The sequence below is a fragment of the Camelus ferus genome, chromosome 15 (assembly GCF_009834535.1).
Source record: "Camelus ferus isolate YT-003-E chromosome 15, BCGSAC_Cfer_1.0, whole genome shotgun sequence".
Lineage (NCBI taxonomy): Eukaryota > Metazoa > Chordata > Mammalia > Artiodactyla > Camelidae > Camelus > Camelus ferus.
In genome coordinates, this window is record NC_045710.1 from 34,553,149 (window position 1) to 34,568,840 (window position 15,692).

The window sequence follows — 15,692 nt, forward strand, 5'->3', positions numbered from 1 at the left end:
ATAGTTCAACTCCTATGCCCAGGGAACATGATTTTACATTTTCCATTCCTAGCTGGTTGGGGAAAGAAGGAAATGTACTTGAAGGACCCAAGAAAGTGGCAGGCAGGCGGGTCTGGCCGATGGGCCAGTGTGGCCACCATATGCTGCCACAAGATGGCGACAATCCAGCTGGAAACGCCTGCCCGGGCTAGCCCCGTAGGCTTCCAGGCGGGGAAGAACTTCCTCCCTCAGACACAAAGAAGGGATCTCTGGAGCCGAGAAGGCGCCTTTGGGTGCTCGCAGAACGGAGGACTGAAAGTCTTTGTTGCGACAAAGTCTATCTGGAGAAGTAGGAGCCTTCCTTCTCACCCCGGTGGGCTTCAACTTCACGGGGATGAAAAGCTTGAGGGAATTTTGTGCAAAAACACCCAAGAAATTGCAGGTTTGACCCCCCACCCCCTTCTGCCTAGAGGCTGTCCAGATGCTTCCCGGACCGGCGACATTCCCAGGATGCCGGCAGAGGGAGCGGGGGCTTCCCGGGGCGGGGCGTGTTCAGCTGGGTCGCGCCCCAGCCCTCTCCAACCCGGATCCTGCTGGGCCAGCGGCTGGGCTGGACGAACCTCGCCCTTCCCGCCCCTGGGGCCCCGGTGCCCTTGGGGATCGGGACCCCGGGCTCTAGCCCGTGACGGGTCTGCGCTCCTAGGCTCTGCATCTGGGTAGTCACAAAAGCACTCCCTCCTCTGTCCCTGCACATTGTGCCTGGGAAAAGGTCTGCAGGCCTTCCGGGGTTTGGGGGCGGGGGTTCTCTTTGTTTTCTTTTCTTTTGTTTCATTTTGAATGCAAGGAACCGCCACACCCGCGTTTGTCTCAGGCTGGAGTAGACTTGCTTTGAAACGGTAGCGCTATTAGGAAATACACAGATGTCCATCTCTAGGTCGCTGGGTGAGGTTACAAGTGTGGTGTCTGGGATCCCCCTGGCTGCAGAGCCTGGGCCCGGCCAGCCTGGCTTCCATCTTCCAACCCTTGGCCTGACTGTAGCAACCCTGGGCAGATCCCTTTACCTCCAGCCCCTGTCTTGGCCAGTACTGGGGAACAGGGGAGGAAAGCCCAGACCAAGGGGGTCACAGGCATCAGCTGGCCACTTATCTGCCCACCCTTCTGGGGTGTGGGGTGGGAATAATGGTAACAGTGAGCATTGATTGCACATATGCCACACATTATTATCTCTATTTTATAGAGGAAAAAACAAAGGTTTAGAGATGTTGAATAATTGGCCCAAGGCACACAACTCTTAAATAGTGGAGCTGGGATTTGAATCCAGATCTACATTTCTCCAAAGTACCAGGCTGCAGCACCTCCTTAGAGCCACAGCAGCACTGGAAGACAACTGGGTCAAGAATATAGATATACTTGGTGCTGTGATGGTGCTTACAGACTGGGGAAGGCAAACAAGGATATTTTGGACCCTTCTTGCCTTTGAATGTGTGCTGTAGAACTGGGCTAGTCTAGCCTGCCTTCTTTCTTTCCTTCCACGTTGTTTTCTGAGGGTATATTATATACCAGGGGCTTTTCCAGACACCGAAACATCACAGGGAACAAGGCAGACCACTCTTATAACGTGACCTTAGGCAAGTCACTTAAGTGCTAGGTTTTCAGCTATTGTCTCTCACCCCATCCATCTTCTGTAGGTGGTTTTTAAATGCTGCAGCTGGGAACTCCCTTTGCTGCTGTTCCCTGTTAACCTCTGCCAGTAGGGGCACTAGGGGGAGGCTCGAGGCAGGAGGAGGAGGAAGGATACGCTCTTTTCTGTTAGCTTGCTATCCCTATCGGCTTCACCCCAGCATCAGTGGCAGGTTCTGGCCTCCTGTTTCCTTCAGCAACCCTATGCAGTATCATCATGCCCCCCTCAACTGTATCAGTACCAGGAGGACAGCCACCCCTCCTCTGCAGTCTGAACCCAGGCTCTGAGGGCTCTTCCTCTGAGCTCCCAGGTTTTCATAATCCAACATCTTTCTTTTATTTCCCAGTCTTGGGGCGTTAGCTGCTTTCTCCAGTTAGTATCTGAGTTACCTCAATGTCCCCTATTTTCCAGTCTTCTAATACCTATAACCAGTGGTGCAGTGGTAAATATTTAATAACCAGCTTTCCAGGAAAACAAAAACAGAAAGAAACCCAATTTGTAATATGTGATTTTTTGGTAATATATATTATTCACATCAATGCATAGTTTTCAACTACCAACATGGCATTACTGAACTTTACAAGGTGGTAAAAGGAGTTTCAGTATACAAATGCCTGCGACCAATCATCTAAAACTCTGTTGTAAGACCAAGTTTGCCTTCTGTTTTCACTGGGCCCTGACTTATGTGACTTATAACGCATAAGTTTTTGAGAATTTTTTTAAACTATAAAATGGAACTACTACCATTCCTTCTAGCTAATTCACAGAGTTGTTGGGATGATATGACATAATAGAAATAAAACACTCTGAAAACTACTTTTAAGAATTTGGGACTATAACACAGTTCCTGGATATTTCTACTGGAAGGTGAATGATGAAAATAGGCAAAATATTTCAATGACAGCTCACAGAAGTGTTCCCGGTGCCTTTAGGGTCCAGGTAACCTCAGACCAGGTGTGGAGCCTGGTGACTCAGAATGAGAGCAGTCATCACGGCAGCAACTGTTTGTGATGTCATAATGTGTGTGTAGATTCTTTGTTTTTCAAGGATTCTAGGACTGAATAGTGTGCAAATCAAGCCAGTACACAAAACCAAGCAGCAAGCAATTGATATCATCCAGCTAGCAGCACATATGTGGGACAGTGCTGGACTCTTACACATGGCACTACTTGGCTGTACAAAGGAAATAAAACCTCTTTATTTTCCCATAACTGTCTAATTTCCCCCTCAAATTCCCAACCCCTGAGTAGTGAGAGAAAGAAACAGTCTTTAAATTTGCAAATCACCGGTATCTCTATTTGTGCCGTTTAAATAATCTCTTTCCAATGACTCAGTTTGCATAAACCTTCAGTTCTCTCCATTTCCTCTCCCACTCCTTTTTTAGGATGACATTTAGGGTCTGTGGGAGCTTATATGACCTCAGGGCACCAGGAGAGAAGACTCAGGTCCACCCGTCTCCTATTTCCTAGCCTGGCCCCTGGACTGGCTTCATGTAGTCTTTCGCTGGCACCCTGACCGGGAGTCTGACTTCTCAGACACACCCTGCTAATTAAAAGTAGCACTGTGTGCTGAGGCTTCATCCTGACTCCACATTGGCTATTCTGTCAGGTCTAAGCCCCTTTGTGGCACCTTACTGAGGCACTTGGGAACTCTTAGCTACTCTGTATGTCACACATAGGCTGCAGGAAACTGCTCTCCTGCCTTCTCTGAGACCAACCATCTCTCCCCTCAGGCTGGATGTGGAGAAGCTAAAAGGCTGGGTTCCTAGAGGCCACAGGATATGCCCAGGAAATGGAGTCACCAAGTCCAATTAACTTGGGTTCCCTAGTGCCCAGCTGGATGTGTCTATAGTCTCCTCACTTTGAGGTCCAGATAGGGAGGAGGGAGGGCATCTCACCGTCTCTGTTCCCCTCTGGATCTATTGTCTCCCCCCTCCCACACTTCTGCCTCTTCAGAATGAGCAATACACACCATAGCCTCCTATCCTGGGGGGCACCAAGCCTCATGGCTAAGTGACTGAAGAGGTATCTTCTCTCCACCACAGAAGAAATTCTGCTCTGGGTTGCTACGGGAGCCTCAGCTACACTAGGAACTACAGGTTACCAAGGATGAAAACACATTGTTTCAGCATTCTCAAAATATTGTCCCCATTATAAATGTATACTTCAAAACAACAGTCAACAAAAGTAGAATACCGTAATCATTCTGACCAATATTCTACCCATAATAAAGTGCATTTTTATAGTTAAAAAAAGATCTTTGGTTCCTCTGCTTACCAAAGTCATGTGTGCTTACTGTAAAACAAATGAAGCAATCTAAAATATATTTCTAAGTGTTCAAATGAAGGGAGGAGAGCTCCTAAATTATGGTTTGACCAAGGGCTACTGCTCATCGAACAGCACAGCTTACAGTAAGATTTCTCCTTTAGAAGGCACTGTGGTCTGTTCAGGGGCTCACAAGGCATTGTCCCTTCTAAGCCTCTCTTTCCTTTTGAGAGTCAGGGTCTAACAAGGGTATTTTCCCTTGAGTTTGGGGATTAAGAGGTAGAGAAGAAGAATGTGGCTCTGTGACCAAGCTGGAAGATAGGATGTGTATGAGGAGCACGGATGCAAAATGCAGTATAAAATGTGTGTTTTTGGAACCAACTTGGATTGGATTTCCACAGAGCCTCTGCCATAGCTTCCTTTATGAGCACAGATGCATTCTGGCTTAATTGGGTATGTTCCACAGTGTCTGATGATGTTTATAGAATGGGGAGAGGACACACGCACTGTGGAGTCCTTTCTCAGTGACAGCATTCTAGAAGTGCAGTGGGCTGCTGGGCCTCCATATAATATAGGTACTTTTATGAGCGCCACGTGCTTGAACTTCCATTCTCCCATGTGATTGTCCAAATGGCCTCATGCAGTAGATAACTAACAAATGAGGGAATGAAGAAGGCCCATCACAGATGAAGTGACCGCCCAAGATCTCACAGAAGGTAAAAGGTAGAACTGAGACCACATCTATGTGGACAGCATTGCCCACCATCAAGCCACCAGCTACTGCAGCCACCCCCATCTGTGTGCGCTGAGGGGAATTCAGGATGGAGAAAAACAGGATACTGGTCCTGGATAGTTAAGATGCACATCAAAGGAATAATTTCAATGAGCCCAGACTCTTGCATCTTCCCAAATACAGAAAAGCACTGAAATTGTTAACTTGAGATGTCTGTTTTCTGTGACTAGTGGTATTCTTTTGATGTTCAACTACATGTTTTTTGTCCCTCCCCTTCCGCCTCCCCCGGAAAAACTCCTACAGATCATAGCTCCTTCCTTACCTTTTTGGAACAGTTCCTCAGAGTTATCTTAGAGACTGTCTCCCAGGCTATAGTCCTCAGTAAAGTCCCAGAATAAAACATAACTCAACTTTTAGATTTTTTGTTTGTCTATTTGTTTGTTTATTTCAGTTGACACCTAGGACTCCCAATTCTCAGCCTAGTCTTTTCTCTGTACCAGGTTGCCCCCATAAGGCAAATAAGGAAAAGTCAACTAACTTCCCTTCAGTCCTTTTCCAAGCCTGGGTGTTCCAGAGCAGTGCTGAGGTTTGCCAGACTTTGTGCTGCTCTGCCCTAAGGCCAGTGAATCAGTGTAGAAATCACAGTGCCCCAATAACCAAGCTGGCCTTCTTGTGTTGTTTCCCCATCCTCCTTTCCCCACTTTACATATGACACAGCTGAGATCCAGAGAGGCAAAGTGTTGATCATAGAGGAATTGTACAGGAGAACAAAAGAGGCTGCTCAGTTTTGGTGGTGGGGGGGTGGGATGGGGTGGGGGAGTGGCGGTGGTTTGGTCAGTAGGATTAGTACAGGGGTGGGGATGAGTGGAGATAAGGAACAGAACAGCCAGTGACTGAAGACAGGATTCCTGGGCTGTTGGTGTTCAAGGGACAACTTGGAGGTCAAAATCCAGGCAGCTCTCAGTGAAAATTAAGTCAGTAACTTTGCAGGACCCCATCCTAGTCTGCCTTCACTATCTTCTTTCCCCTACTGAGCTCAGGGGTTTATTTCCTCCAAGGAAATTTGCATTATATGTAAGATTTGTAATAAAGATCTTGATAAGCTTTTAATAGCCAAAAAGCATCACCTGGGTGCTGGTTAAAAATGCAAATTCTTGGGCCCCACCGAAAAGCTGCTGAATCAGACATTATGGGGATGGAGCCCAGCAATCTGTGGTTCAACAAGCCCTCCAGGTGATTCTGATGCTCCCTAATGTGGTTCTCAGTCTGGGCTGTAGACAGGTTTCCCCTGGTTTGGTGAAATAGAGTGTTCCTATAAAACCTTTCAAAGCCAAAATTGTGTAAATCAAAGCGGTAATTCTTAGGACACATCTTGCTCACAGATGCACAAAGGAAATCAAGATAAAGCACAGATACTCACAGGCACGGTTCAAAGCTCTGGTGGCTTGATGCTGAGATGCTGAGTTTGTTTCCGGGGGAAGGAGCTTGGTGGGGCCACTCTCACTGCTCAGGTTTCCCTCCTCCTTTTTAACTGCTCCCTGCAAAACAAATGCAAATGCTTTTTTTAATCATTTTCTGTAAAAGTGAAAATCCTCCCTGGATGTTTTTGTTGCTGTTAGCCAAAACAGGTATTAATATAAGTCTTTTGTAAAAGCAAAGTGGTGTAAAGGAAACTTGAAAATCAGGGGATACCTGTACTACCATGACTTGGCGATATTTAAAAATCTTCATGTCCAGTCCCTACCCAAGAATATCCAAATTAGAAATTCCAACGGGTTGAGCCAAGATGGCAGAGTAGGGAGACTCACAGCTCGCCCTTTCTTACAAATATATCAAGAATTATATCTACAAACCCATTAAATTGCACAGAACACCTACTGAACTCTGGCAGAGTGTCTCTCACTTTGAAATACAGAAGGATTCTCTCAAAACCCAGTAAGAAAAAAAAAAAAGAAAAAGTCGGTGCAGAACCAGTTGTGTAGGGAGGGAGCGGCATAGGAAGAAAGGCACCTTCCTGCTGGGATGTGCCCCTCCAGCTGGGAGGTCAGCAGGGACAGAAGGAGAGCTTCCAAGGCCCACAGGAGAAAGTGGCAACCACTTGGCAGGCAGAACTAAGATAAACTGGCATGGAGAATCCCTGTGATTCCCAGCCCTAGATGCAAGCCAGCAGGGACAAGCCGGGACTGGCTGCTGGAGATCCGTGAGGCGCTCAGGCAGAGGGCTGGGGCCCACTGCACAGAGGCAGTGTCAGGAAACTGGAGGGCAGTGTGAGCTCTGGCTGGGAGGGTGTGCGGAACAGAACGGCCTGGGACCCCTCTAAAATGCATGACTGTTGGTGTGGGAGGGGGAGGGGTGCAACGCAGCCACACCTTTGCCGCTTTCTCTGTTTGGCTCCACTGTTGGTGTGTTCTCCCAAGAAGAGAGGTGGGACTTGGTCATAGACATCACTGCTGCGCAAGGTGGCCCTGCAACTTCACAGGTGGGACTGATTCGTTTACAGCCCCTGGCAGAGAGGGAGGATTTGCTTTCTCTGGACTCTTTGTGGACCCACGCCTCTGGGACAAGTAGGCAGTGTGAGGAATTCTGACGCAGGGCAGGGGCGAGTATGAGTATTTACAACAGGAAGATATACAAGTAGACAGCAAGCACATGATAAAATGTTCAACATCACTAATTACTAAGGAAATGCAAATGAAAACCATAATGAGATATCACCACATACCCATTAGGATGGTTACCATTTAAAAAACAGAAAATAACACGTGTTGGTGAGGATGTGGAGAAACTGGAACCTTTGTGTACTATTGGTGAGAATGTAAAATAGTGCAACTGCTATGGAAAGCAGTTTGGAAGTTCCTCAAGAAATTAAAAATAAAATTACCATATGATCCAACAGTTACATTTCTAGGCATATACCCTCCTCCTAAGGAGGGTCTCAAGGAGATATTTGTACACCTATGTTCATCACAGCATTATTCATAATACCAAAAATGTGGAAGCAACTCAAGTGTCCACTGATAGATGAATGTATGAACAAATGTTGTGTATAAATGCAGTATTTGGTATTCAGTATTATCAAAGAGGAAGGAAATTCTGACACATGCTACAACATGGCTAAACCTTGAGGACATTATACTCAGTAAAGTAAGTCAGTCACAGACAGACAAATAATACAGTATTCTACTTATATGAGATACTTAGAGTAGCCAAATTCATAGAGACAGAAAGTAGAATGGTGGTTGCCAGGGGCTAGAAGGAGGGGTGAATGAGTTGTTTAACGTACACAGTTTCAGTTTTGCAAGATGAAAAGAGTTCTGGAGGTTGGTTGCACACAATCATAAATGTACTTAATACTACTGAACTTTACATTAAAATGTGGTTAAATAAGTAAATTCTGTGTTTGTGTATTTTAACACAGTTTTTAAAATTTAGCAGCAATGGTCAAGGTGATGGATATGCTAGGGACCATAAGCCCCTGGGCTTTGTTGAAGAAATTAAAAAAAAAACAAAACTGCAATCAGGCTGACAGAAACGTAATTCATTAACCATGCCACTTGTTATTTAAGTTTTCTACACTCAGACCATTTTTGCTGGCTTCTGGATTTGCCTAGGTTGACAAGAATATCACATTGTGAACATTAAAGGAAGAAGCCTTTAGGAAGAGTTAAAACACAGAAGTTGACCTGTGCCATCTAACAAGAAAGGACTTGCACAATGTGGTGGAAGGTGCCACAGTCCCAGAGAAAAAAATGCCCTCTAAAATCTATAGTTAGGAAGTATATTCATGACAACAGAAAGTAGCAAGACTCTCCACCTTGGGAAGGGACAAGGAAATGGCCAGCTCCAGGATACTTCCCCAGGACTCACCTATTCCTCTCTATTATTTTCAGACAACTTATGAATAAGCCATAATACTCAGTTGAGTATTATGTAAAAATCACCACCACCACCACCACCACCACCAACAACAACAAAAAATATCTCTATACTTAAGAACCAGAGGGGAAAATGATGGAAGTATAAGAAATGGCTGTAAAACACTGTGGCTTGTTTTTCTTCCCCATAAAGAAATAAATGTTGTATATCCAAATGAACATTGTACTTTTTCAAAGAAGTCAATCTAACCTTCTTGGAAACATTTGGCACTCATTCCAAAGATTTTGCCCTTGTGTCCATATTTTGGGGAATTCATATACTGGCATTTGCTTTTGACTACTTTCAATGGTGGCAAACCCTTGGGGGTCAAGCTTGAGTTTTCTAACTGTGCTGGTATTGCGTGGCAGCTAAACATTTCCCAAAACACCCTCCATGTACCCTGCTGGCTTATGGTTAGTCATGAGAGAATTTGCAGGTTGATGTAGGGGAACAGGTGTCACTAGTTTGCACACACTGTTGTTGATCAGGGGGCTCCCTTTGTGGGCCTGGTGCAGTAGCAGGGCTCAAAGGAGCTGCCACTTCATTGCCTGCTCAAGCTTCTCTGACTCCAGGGTCAGATGCCAGACTCAGGGGCAGCTCTGGGGCAAAGCTTCTGTGGGTCATGTGCATCATCAGTGATGGCAGCAATGAAAGACCTACATGGAGTCCGGTTTGTCCTCACTCTCTGACACTTCATGTCAGATTTTATTCCCGACTGTTGGCCCTGCTGATTTAAAGAGACCTCAAACCCATTCCAGAAGCAGAGACAACATGCATCTTCACCAGCTCCTACAACTGTGTGAAGTCTAATCCATAAAATAAACCCGTTCTTCTATATCACTCATAGTGCCTCTACTTTTCTGATAGAATATTACTGTTGCAGTTACATATAAAGGTCATTTGGAGTCAAGTCTGAAAAATAAGGTAGGTGAACAGGCTAAGTAAATACTATTTGGGGCCCAAAATTCAGGGTCACAATAAAGAACAAATCTATTTCTTATATAGTACATAAAAACCCAAAGAGGAGTCCCAAAATTACTTCAAATGAGGATTATTTGTAGGATAATACTTATTTGAATACACTTTGCAATGTTTAATCTCTTTTATTTGCTTATAGTCATTCTCCCCTATATCCTGGTTGTCAGAGGATGATGTGACACAGTAAATGATGGCAGGCGGTCAAACAGAGAATGCCGTCAAGTAATTGTGTTCTATTAGCTCAGAATGTTGTAGAATCTGAGGGAGGAAAGGAGAGTCTAGAGAGCCAGGGAAAGCTTCAGAGAGCAGGTGAGATGTGATTGAAACAAGGAATGGAATTTCAGACAAGAGATCAGCATAAGCCAAAGTACACAGGTGATGTGGAGCAGGGAAACAGAGCAACCAACCATCTTAAGGGAATGTGAATTTGGGGAGTAAAATTTGTCAGTCTCCCTCTCACTGACAGAACCAAAATCAAACTTTTCCCTGAAATATGATCTCCTCTATATCTGCTACTCTTCAGTCTCATTTCCCCTCCCCTATTCCTACAACTGCCTTCTATATTAAAAAACTTGAAGTGCTCCAACATTCACTTGTTCATTCAACAAACATAAATCCTCACTATGGTCCAGGCACTGGGCCAGAAGGTAAGGATACAGGTCCTGCCTTCATAAAGCTTTTTATCTAAATGCAGGAGGCAGATAAGTAAATAGGCAATTATAATGCAGCACAATAGTGTGATGGGGCAAACAGGGGGTGAGGGTCTAGGAAGACTTCCAAAGAAGAGACTAAAGCTGAGACCTGAATGATAAGTTAGAGTTAATCATATTAAGAAGTGGGTAGGAAGGTCATAAGAAGAAGAATGTCTGGACAATGGAAGACTGAGACAGCGTGTACTTTGAAGGAACTAAAAGTAATTTCCTGTGATTGGAGGCAGAGGAGGAAGAGAGTTGAGGTCACAGAGCGAGCAGGGGACAGATCACACAGGGCCTTGTAAGTGGTGTTAAAGAATCTGTGCTTTAACTCTAGGAAAATGGGGACATGGGAAGCAAGGAATCGTGCTTCCAATTTTTGTTTTGGAGAGATCATTCTGGCTGTAAAGCAGAGAATGGGTTGGGGTTGGTAGGGCGAATGAGGGCAACACTGGAAGTAGATGACCAAGCTGGGGAGAGTGTGACCTAAACTAGCCTAGAGGCAGTGGCAGTGGCAGTGGAGGATTCCAGGCTGTACCGAGAAGATTTGGAATCAGCAGGCCAGGGGTGGAGTCTAAGCTCACAATTTGTGGGACCCAGTACAAAATGAAAATACAGGGTCCCTTGTTTAAAAAGCAGGAAACGTGCTTTTTTCTTTCTTCTGTGGTCTGTCTCTCCATCTGTCATTGTGTTTTTTTAGTTGCTACTTAATGTTTCACTGCCTCAGGCATAGGGATACTTGTTGGGCTGGTGCTGATCTCATAACTGGGCCCTGCATCTGAAAAAGGGCTCAATATTGTTAGTTACCAGGAAAACGCAAGTTAAGGCCACAATGAGATACAACTACTTACCCACCAGAATGGCTAAAACTGAAAAGACTAACCACACCAAGTGTTGCCAAGGATGTATTTGGAGTGTAAATAGGCTCAATCATTTTGGGAACACTGACAGTAACTACTAAAATTAAAACTACCTGTGACTCAGCAATTCCATGCTATATAACTGCACATGCTCATCAACAGAGATGTATAAGAATATTCATAGATCTTCATTGATAATATCCCCAAACCTGCAACCCTCAAATGTTCATCAGTAAGATAATGGTTAATAACAGATACATGGATATATACACACACACACACACACACACACACACACACACACACACACATATATATATAATATGGATATATAATAAGATAATGGACAATATATATATGGATATATATGTGGATAAATATAATGTGGAATATTTATATAGTAGAGTACTACACAGCTACAAATAAATGAACCATTCATATAATATCATTTATGAGTGATACTCAGAGACATTATGTTAAGCAAAAGAAACCAGATAAATAAAAGTTCATACTGTATGATTTCATTTATATAAAGTTCAAGAGCAAGCAAAACTAATTGATGATGATAGAAATCAGAATAGTATGTACTTTTCGAGGGGTATAGACTGGAAATGGGCCTAAAGAAAGCTTCTGCAGTGTTGGAAATGTTCTATATCTTGGTCTGGTAGGTGGTTATGGATATATACACATAAGTAAAATTCCTTCAAGCTGAACATTTAAGATTTGTGTACTTTACTGTGTGCAAATTATACCTAAAAAAAAATAAAAGTAGATACTCCACTGCTCAATATAGCTGGAAATGCTACAACCTTTGAAGGAAAATAATTCAAAGGAATATTCCAGTGTAGGTTGAATTAGATGTTCTCTTTATTGCTAAATCACAGTGGTTATTGATGATGAGGGCATCATATGATGATATCAAGGTTCTATGGACTCATGAGGTTGGTTAACATGAAACTGCTTGAACTCACTTGCTGTATGACATCCTGAATCCCATCTCCTCCCTCCAGCAGAAGATGGGGTGGGGGAAGGGTCTTTATCAGATACCAAAAGGTTCCCTGGAAGCAGACATAATACTCTTCCACAGTTTCCCTTCTTCCCAGACTTGAGTAGTGGAAGCGTGTCTAAAGAGGCACGGGATTTAGGGATCCTGAATGTGAGCACGTTAGAGTCTGAGGTCTGGGAGCAATTTTCATGAGAGGCAAGTGCCACTTTTTCCTATGGCCTGGAGATGACCAGTTCATCTTTGATCTAAAAACTCTAAATCCTACACCTTTAGGGAAAAGTAGAGAATGGGGAAAATTACGGGGACCCTTCATGAAATGTATGTATTCCATGCAGGGTATTTCAGGCAAGGATAAGGCTGCTTACTGGCTGGTAAGATTTCTTAAGGATCCATGGTGTGCTCTATGGGCTGGCAGGCTCAGAAACTTGGCCCTGTCTTCCTCCCTGGACTGCACTTTTCCTCTGAATTTTTCAGATCGAGTGAAATAACAAATTGTCACCAGGCTTAGTCTGCTCACTCCTTTTAGGAGTGGAGAGTTGGTTCCAGCCAGTCATGAAGTCTGGGTAGAGAATATGAATGTTTCCTTTGAGAATCAGTATTAGCTTTAGGTTTGCTTCCAGCATGTGTTTTGGGTTTTTTCCCAGAGGTTCCAGTTTCAGTGAGGAATCACATGTCTCTGAGGTGAAAATAAAAAAAACATTTGAGTTCTTAAAAATCACAGTGGCTTGGAAACTATGTAGTTAGCTTTTCTGCTATAAACATATATATTTTTTTAATTTCAAGTGTTTTTGTTTTTTCTTTCATTAAAAAAATATGTGGTTTTATATACATATACACACTGAGGGGCGGAGGGGGGAGGTGTTCAGAACAAGATGTTTCTCATTCCATTTGTCTCAAGCAATAACTCAAGAGGCTCTGGAGAAAATAAACCATACATAAATAGTAGAAAACAGACTGCATCTTGTTGCTATGGTAACACCCTACTTATATCACATTAAGCTGATTCATGTCTTTTCTCACCTCACTGTTAATAAATTATAGTGGCTGATGAGAATTAAGCTGGCTGGAAGAGTTGGCATGGGCCAGTTGGATATTAATTTGTCATCCAATCCTGGATATCCCTTATTCTCTCGTGTTTGTTTTTTTTTTTTAAGAAGAAAACTACCTTATATCTAACAATATACTTTTAAAAATTATTTTTATTATCTTTTTTTTTCTAAAAAGTATGTAAATAGGAGTCTCAGGTTTAGGTAATGGTTGCTTCCTAGCTGTTTACAAAGTCGTAAGGCTTATGACTCTTGTGAAAGGAGAAATGCACATGAGCAACAGAGCTGGGAAAGTTCCCTTGTTTATTTTCCTGCTCCTTAATCCTCTTCACTTCTGTGTGCTTACAGGGTTTAAACAATACTCTACTCTTTTCAGCTGCCTAACTCATACACATCCCCATGTCCACATATACTCCAAAAGTAACAAAGTTACAGACAAAAAACTGGGTTGATATTTAGACAACAAACTAGGGAAAATACTGGCAACACACATAACAGGTAATGGACTAATTTCACCAATATGCCAAAAAATAAATTAGCAAACCAAACAACCTCTTTTAAATTAAACAGAAAGCCAAACCAATGGACAAACCACCAGAAAATATCAGAGGACATGAAAATCAGTTCATTGTAAAAGAGAGACCAATAGCCAATAAATATCTGAAAATCTGCTCAATTTTATTCAATATTAGAGAAATGAAAATAACAAAGAGATGCTAATTTTCCTCCATTTTAGATGAGGGAATGTTGAAAAGCTCCATGCTTTGACAATGGATATGATGGAGAAGAACATACCTTTTCAGACCCTATTTATAGTAGTATAATTTGGCAAAACTTTCATGGCAGTAAATGTAGGTGTAATTATCACAATTTTAAATGCATGTACTCTTTGACCCAGAGGTCCACTTCGAAGAATTTATTTATAAATATAATTACATAAGTGATTAGAGATGTTTTTACAAGTATGTTCATTGTGACACTGATTGTAATAGAAAACCAAAACAAACAATAAAAAGTCCCAACCTAGACATCAATAAATGGCCATCAATAGATGACTGGTTAATAAAATTCCTCCATTCATCCTACACAGCTGTTTAAAAAGGGGAGAATTTGCAGCTACAAATTGCCAAGTTTCAGAACTATATGCATAAGATGATCTCATTTATGTTAAAATATGTATATGTTATTATCTATATAGAAAATTTCTGGAAAGAGTCACATAAGTGATCACTGTTGTTTCTATGGAGTGGAAATAGACAATGGGAAAGCAGACAATGAAAGGATTGGGTTGGGAGACTTAACAAGCATTGAGAAAATTTAACTTTTACTTTCCACTCTTGCACTGTTTTAATTTTTTTAACATGAAGATATATTACCTTTATGATAGAAAGCCTTTAAACAGCATGTATAGACACACACATGTGTATGTATACATTTTCACATACATGCCATCTCTTTGTCACCATAAAGGGTTAGAAGATACATAAGATAGTTCTGCCCACAGTCTAGCTGGGAATACATAAAACTGTGAAAAGTTAATAGAAAATACAAACAATATCACACAACAGATGATCATGTGCCAATGATTGGCCTCTATAGCAGTATTCTTGGAGGTAAGAAGAGGAACGTCACTAATGACTGCAGTACATATAAAAGATAAAAGCATGAGCATTTAGCAGCGTCTGGGTACAAGACACTCCAAGATGTCACAAAGAGGAGTGCTTGCTACTGAGAAGAGTGGTGCTGGGTCAGCCTTACAGAAAATGACTCATCCTCTGCAAGGCTCCTCCTTGGCTGTAAGTGGCACAAGACTGTGCTGAAAATTATACACATTCTGCCTTGGGGAACTCCCTGCCTGATGGCTGTAAAAAGCACTCCTGGCTGGTTTCTGTTAGAAAATATCCAAGGCCCTGTAGCCCAGAGAGAACCTGTCTCATAATTAGTGTTGACCTTGTGCATAGGTGAAGAACCCAAACTGTATGTGGTGTTAATCCCTACCATTTGAACCTAGTGCCTGAAACTCTACATTAATCAAACATTCCTTTGGTTACTTTTACCATCCTGGAGAAGCTAAGAATACTGGTTGAGAGCACAGACTGTAGAGTTGACCTGTATATAAATCCTGGGTGCATCAACTACTAGCTGTGTGTCCTTGGGAAAATCACCTAAACTCTCTGCATCATGGTTTCTACTTATGTCAAGGGGGAATAATTATAGTATCAACAACCTCATAGTACACAAGAAGTTAACACAACATTGTAAGTCAACTATACTTCAATTTAAAAAAAAAATCTGAACCCCCCCCCCCGCCCCGCCCCAGCAACCTCATATAGTTGTTTGAGGATCAAATGGCTGGATCACAGACAAAGTGGGCAATAGTCTTGGAACACACAGTAGTTCTTCATGATATTACTCATTCTTACCAGAGACAACAAAAATATCCTAAAAGTTTACAGAGGAAAAAAACACACACACACACAACACATTGGGAATAAGAAAATAATGATGGTGATTATATCAGTGGTAACACTGGAAGCC

The 15,692-nt window shown here is 42.7% G+C and overlaps 1 long non-coding RNA gene across 2 annotated transcripts in view; it reads right to left on the bottom strand.

The window, feature by feature from the left end:
• LOC106729769 overlaps nt 1-15,692 on the bottom strand; it is a 230,439-nt gene that overhangs the window by 97,622 nt on the left and 117,125 nt on the right. For both annotated transcript variants that reach the window (XR_004326315.1, XR_004326314.1), the window contains exon 3: nt 6,078-6,195. This is a non-coding gene — a long non-coding RNA (uncharacterized LOC106729769). The remainder of the gene's footprint in view (nt 1-6,077; nt 6,196-15,692) is intronic.